The following is a 6135-nucleotide window of genomic DNA, read 5'->3' as shown; positions in this document are numbered from 1 at the left end:
AATCCTGGCTTTCTGCAAGCCCCTTCTCACATGCCTCTAGCACATCTGTTGATACCAGCCCAGGGCCATGGCTCCAGCCAGTCTCTCCTGTATCTGTCACATGCCCCGGCGCAGCAGGGCCAGCTCTGTTTACATGTGCAAGTCTCATTCTCCTGCCGGGAATGAGTCAGGCTTCCCTCCGACACCCTGCCGAAACGGCAGTGTCAGGGCCCTGGCGCTGTGTTACCAGCTGGCATTTGCCTCCCCACCAGCACAAGGCTGGGGAATGGCTGGAAAGGGCTCGCACAGCCCTCTGCTTTCCATCCCGCTTGGAGCCATCTGCAGCAGTACGGAAGGTGCTGGAGGCTGGAGCTCGCTGCCAGGAAGCTCTCCCTGGCTCGGCTCCAGCAGGGTGGCTTCCTTCCTCTCCACCGCGCAGGCACGTCATGGCTGACCATGGGGGGAGGGGGGTGGTCAAGCACTAAGCAAGCCCCCAGCCCCTTCCAGAGGGTCTAGTGTGGGTGGGATGGCCAGGGCACTGCTGAGGAACCCCCATGTCTGCAAAGTCTTGGCGTGCTGGGGTGTCTCCTGGAGTGCCAGCTTACAGAAGAAGGAGGTCCCCTGGCTTTGGGACCACCGGGGACAGAGGCTGAAGCTCAGAAGGGAAGCCAGCCCACTTTCTGCACCGCCCCAGGAGCTAGTGCTGCCTGCCGAGCTGGCACTAGACTTGGGGGGTGGCAAGATGCATGCCAGGGGCACCCCACTGCCCTGCCTGAGTGCAGTTTTCCAGGTGGGAACCAGCAGTCTGTCCCCTCAAGAGGGTCTCCAGCTGAGCTGCGGCGAGGGCAGCATCCCTGGCCCTTCTCTGGGGGCACAGCAGACACCCCAGGTTATCCTGGCCACATCCAGCTCCCCCTGCCCTTCCACTGCTCCCAGCCCTTGCTTTCTGCTCCTTGTTCCCCACATATTCCAGAGCCAGGAGAGCTCTTCCTCTCCAGAGAGAAGCCTTTTCCCTTTGCTTCCAACTTTCCCAGGGTGGGAAAAGAGCCTCGAGGCTCCTTTTCGGATCCCCCCATCTGCATCCCCCTCGCTGTGCCCAGGGCTGGGAGTGGGCTGGCTCCATGCGAGTGCAATAACAAGAAGTGTGTTGGAGCTGTTGGGAAGGAGCGATGTTCCTGGATGGTATGCAGCCCTGACAGCACTGGCTCTGCTTTAAAGGTTAACTTTATCCTGTAATAACAAACAAGAGGAGCCAAGTTCCTCCCCAGCGTCACTTCCCTGGCTCCAAGGAGAGGGACACCAGGGAGAGAGCTCATCAAAATGAGCTTGAATCTTGTTCTTGCCATCACTGGTGCTCAGTCCTCTCCCTGGAGCCAACAAGAGGGGAAGGATGCTCCAGGGGAGCAGGGCTGGGACCTGAGTGGGCATCCTGGCCATGCTGCTCTGTCCCCCGCGAAAGGCTGGGACACAAACCCTGTGACTGGAGAGGATGAGATGGTACCTGCTGGTCTCCAGGGACATCCCTGAAGTCCCTGTGCCACTCATGGGGTTTGCACAGGTGCATTTGGGTGGTGACCTGCTGGGGACTGAGGGAACAAGCCCTCTAGCAAGCCCTGTCCTGCAGGTGAGCAGCAGGAAGGCTGCCCCAGCCCATAGCATGCCCTGGGCAGCTTAAGCCCATCCACCACCCCCACGGCCCCCGTGCACGCTTATGACACCGGACAGGCATGATGCTGGACAGGCACACTGGCAGCTTGGCATGGTGCCTGCTCCGGGTAAAACCTCCTGGGAACTTGTGCTGCAACAGCTAGAAATTCAGGCCCAGCTGGTGCTGGGGGACAGGCAGGGAGAGGCTGACCTGCACCAAACCCCCCAGCAGGACCCTTCAAAGTGGGACTGGGTCCTACAGCCAAGGACTCGCCCTGGCAGCATCACTCCTTTCGTGGGCACCACTGTGGGCAAAGGCGTGGGCAGAAGCCCAGCCATGGGAGGGAGGGCAAACACCTCGCTGCAACCCATGCATGCATGCTCCAGTGCTGAGTTCAGGTGACAGCATGGCTTGCACAGCTCCCAAACGGGTGGCATTGGGTTTTTAGGATAATCCACATGTGTGGCTGTGCCAGGTCCCCAGGGCAGGGAGCAGGCTGGCCCAGGTGACCTGCTGGTTTATGCTGGGGGTGCACATGGGGCACCGGGGTGTGCAATGCGCACATCAACATATGCGGTGTATTTGCAGGAGAGTGTGGAGCATCTCTGCATCACCCTGGCAGGCTCAGCAGCTGGGTGACCTACCTCTGCTCCTGCATGGACACCGATGCTTGAGAAAGGCGTCCCACAGTGGCCAGCGCTGGGGAGGACACAGCTCCAGCCTGTGCTGACAGGACACTGAGGTCCCCTCCCTGCCAGACAAGAAGGTGGGGGACAATTTGGCTGAGTTCAGTTGTGGGAGAAGACAACGATCTGGAGAAGGTGGCTGAGATGTCTGTCTGATTTCCACTTATCCAGGGAGTGGCAGGTAGCACCTCCGGAGACCCTGGGGTTCAATTAAACCCTGGCTCTTCAAATTAAGCTGGTGAAGTGCTGCAATTTTCTTCCTCAAGATGGATTTTCTCCAAACCATTTATTAGGTATTTGGGTTAAATCTGTGCAAAGCTGGTAAAGCTGCTGCCTCCAGGGTGCCCCCCCCAGCAGACCAGGGGGGCTTCCAGAGGAAGCACCAGGCAGGATCTGACCAGCTAAAAGGGGGAAGAGAGAGCAAAGAGGGAATCATCGGCACATAAAGCCTTCAGGACCTTCTCTCCACACTGAGATGACAATGACAGTGTCCACCCTTTGGAAAGGTGGCTGTGGGAGACCTGTGGGAGACAGCATGGCTCAGGGGAGACCTGCTGGGGGGTGCTGCTTGTCCCAGGAAGGTAAAGCCTGCAGCAAGCCCCCCATGCCAAACTGTCCTCCCAGGGCAGCTGTGGAGCCTTCCCAGCTCTGGCGAACTGGAGCAGAGAGCAGCAGGCCAGGCAGCAGCAGGTTAAAAGCTTGAGGTGGGACTTGCTGAGCTGCTTCCTCCCGGCTTAACAATAATACAGCAGAGGGAGAAGGGATGCTTGGGGCTCTGCAGGGCCAGATAGCTGTGGAGCAGCCCCAGCTCGCAGCTGCGGCGTGCCGGAGGAAGCCTCAACACATTATCTGCTGACCCCACTTGGCTTCCTTGGCAGCCCTTGTGCTGCAGGGACTGGGATGTGCTTCCTCCTGAGCCTCATTTCTCATGCACCCACGCTGGGTCCCAGTACTTTGATGGCAGCCCTGGGCCCTAGCACCCTCCCAGCATTGCACCCCCCAGAGAGCTGCAGGTCCCCAGATGATCCAGCCTTCCCAGCATGTCTACCCCACCGCTGGTGGCTCTGGGAATGGTCACCTGGAGCTCTGAGCCACAGGACCGCAGTGCCGCCTGGCACAGAGGTGTCCCCACCGTGGCCATCCCGCTGCCCTGTCCCCCCATGCCATGGACAGTGCCCGCACCTTGGCAAAACAAAGAGCTGTTTTGTCTGGAAGAAGACTCCTGCCAAGGGGATCTCCAGGTCCTGGCTGAGGTCCCTGCAGTTCTGGTTGCCTCTGCTCCTGGTCCTTCCCCAGTCAGCGAAGGTCTGCTGCACCTGGAGCTGCTGCGACTGGCCGCTCTGGCCACGCTGGCTGTCCTTCCGCTGGTGTCCCAGCGCTTCCTTGTGTGCTGGCTGTTTGTGACCTGCCTCCTGCTCCACCTCCACAGCTGCATCTGTGTCACAGGAGCAGCCCTTTTCTGTTCCCAGTCTCCTCTTTTGCCTCGCTCCTCCTGGAGCAGGCTTTGCCTTTCATGGGGGCTCTGCCTGCTGCTGTTTGCCCCACCTGGGCATGGGAGGTTGCCTCTCAAAATGGGTCTTGCCCTGATCCTGGCAAGTCCTGCCAGGACTCCCCATGTCCTCCGCACTCCTGTCCTGACTCATGGACATGTCTGACACCAGCTCCTGGTGCAACAAGTCTTTGACACTGGCTATGGGTCTGAAAGTGGGTGGCTGGTGGAAGACCCTGGAAAATATGGGCCTTTCCCACCACCAAATGTGCACTGAGGTTGGTCCCTGGAGCCTGGGCTTCCCAGACCAGAGATGTGTTTGCTCCCAGATGCTACTGCAGCCCCACAGGGGCTGGCAGAGGCAGTCTGAGCTGCTCTGGGTGACAACCTCCCTGCCCATGGTCCCTGGAAGTCCCCAGCCAGGTTCCTGTGCCCTTGTGCAGCCCCTATGTGAAGGGTCCCCGAGGGATTGTCCAGATTTCCCTACTGCTGGACCCAGCAGCCCCCTGCAGCAGTGACATGTGTGTTATAGGACAGGCACTGCGCTGGTCCAGTTGGCACTTGTCCCCCAGCTTCAGAATAGAGATGGATCCTAAATCATCCTCGCTCTGTCCCAGCTTGCCCATGCTCCCAAGGAGCTGCTAGATGGCCAGGTGGAGCTGGCATTTCAAGTGTCTCCTGGGGCTCTGTGCTGCAGCCCACTGAAAGAGCACAGGGCATGATGCTCAGGGCTGCACATTGCCATCATGGTGGGCAGGAGGGACGCTGAGGTTTGACGCTGCCCAGAGCCAGGAGATAAGCCTGACACAAAGGGCAAAGCCAGCAAAAGGGAGTGAGCGAGACAGGAAACATCAGGCAGGAGAGGAAACGGGGAGATAATCAGCTGCATGAGCACAAACACCCGGAACTTGTGCAAAGGAAAAGCTGACACCACTTGGCAAGCATTTGAGCAGGGAGACCTGCCCGTCTGACCCCTCACTGAGGCTTCTTGAGGACCACGTGTCCTGAAGCACCTTAAGGTGCTCAGGCATCCCTGGCCACCAAGTTACCATGGCTGGCACAGCTCCTGGCAGCTCAGCTCCAGCATGTGCTCCCTGGGGTGAGCCTTGTCTTGGAGTGTGGAAGGATGGGCTCCTGGGCAGCAGCTGGCCTCACTTGTAATGGCAAAGCACTCACCGAGGGTAATTCCCAGTTGCAGAGGTCCAAGCTGGGTCATACTGCCCCCGCCTCTGTTGGCTTGAAAAATGGGATCGACTGACCTGCTGCCACTTGGCTCTCCACTGCAATTAGCCAGCTGTCCTGGCACCCGAAGGGAAGACTGCTGCGCTGGGCTTCCTACAGGCTGATGCTCATGGTGCTTCGAAGTCCAGCAGCCTCTTGAGGTTTGTTCTCATCCCCAGCAGCTGGGCTTCTAGTAATGCTAGAGTGGACTTCACCTGCAGAGCTTCCCATTCCTCCTCCCACCACCTTTAGCACACAGGGCTACCTACGTCCTGGGTGACCTGCGCACACTGTGATGTCCCAGTTCCCAGGGGGCTGGAGAGAGATGCTCACAGATTTGTCAGCCTCCCAAGCTCAGCCAAAACCCTGCTGCCATAGCATCCTGCATTACCAGCACTGCAGACCATCAGCCAAGCTGATGGAGCTTGTCTTAGCTTTCAGCAGTTCTAAATTTCCCCATGTCCCCAGGGGAGCAGCTGCATCCATCTCATGGGGCTGGCAATGGTGATGGGGGGGGCTATAAGCTGCCTGCAAGCAACAGTGGGATCCCTGGCATAGCTCATCTCCCAGGATCCCGCACATGGCATGGGGCAGAAGGGAGAAACATGGAGATAGATGGGCATGGAGCCAGCTGGCAGTGACTGGCCAGGCTCCAGCTGGCTTGTGCAGAGCAACTGGGCCAGGAGAACCTCTGCCAAGGGGCAGGAAGGGCTCTCGGTGGAGGCTTGGCCATGTCTCTGAGCCAGTGCTGGGCTGAGCCAAGGCCAGCATCTTCCTGGCAGGGAGCACTCATGCGGCAGTGGGTGCCTCACATGGGTACGGCTCCCCACAGTGGTGCTGGCAGCGCCATCTCCCAAGGGCCTTGGGAAGCACAGCGCAGGCTTGGAAAAGTGCATGTCAGCCTGGGACAGCAAGCTCCAAACAGCCTGGGGGCTTGGCTCCCTTTGGCACAGCCAGGTGGGGGTTGGCATTAGCCCCATGCCAGGGATGGGGCAGCAGAGCCCCAGCTCCAGGAGAGAAGTGGTCCCAGGTTGGACACAGGTGCCCCAGCTCCTGCAATTGCTCCAGAAAGGACCTGCCCATCCATTACGGAAAGTGCCTACAGAGTAAGG

This window comes from Mycteria americana, chromosome 8 (genome assembly GCF_035582795.1).
Source record: "Mycteria americana isolate JAX WOST 10 ecotype Jacksonville Zoo and Gardens chromosome 8, USCA_MyAme_1.0, whole genome shotgun sequence".
Taxonomy (NCBI): domain Eukaryota; kingdom Metazoa; phylum Chordata; class Aves; order Ciconiiformes; family Ciconiidae; genus Mycteria; species Mycteria americana.
Note: the sequence above shows the minus strand (reverse complement) of the source record.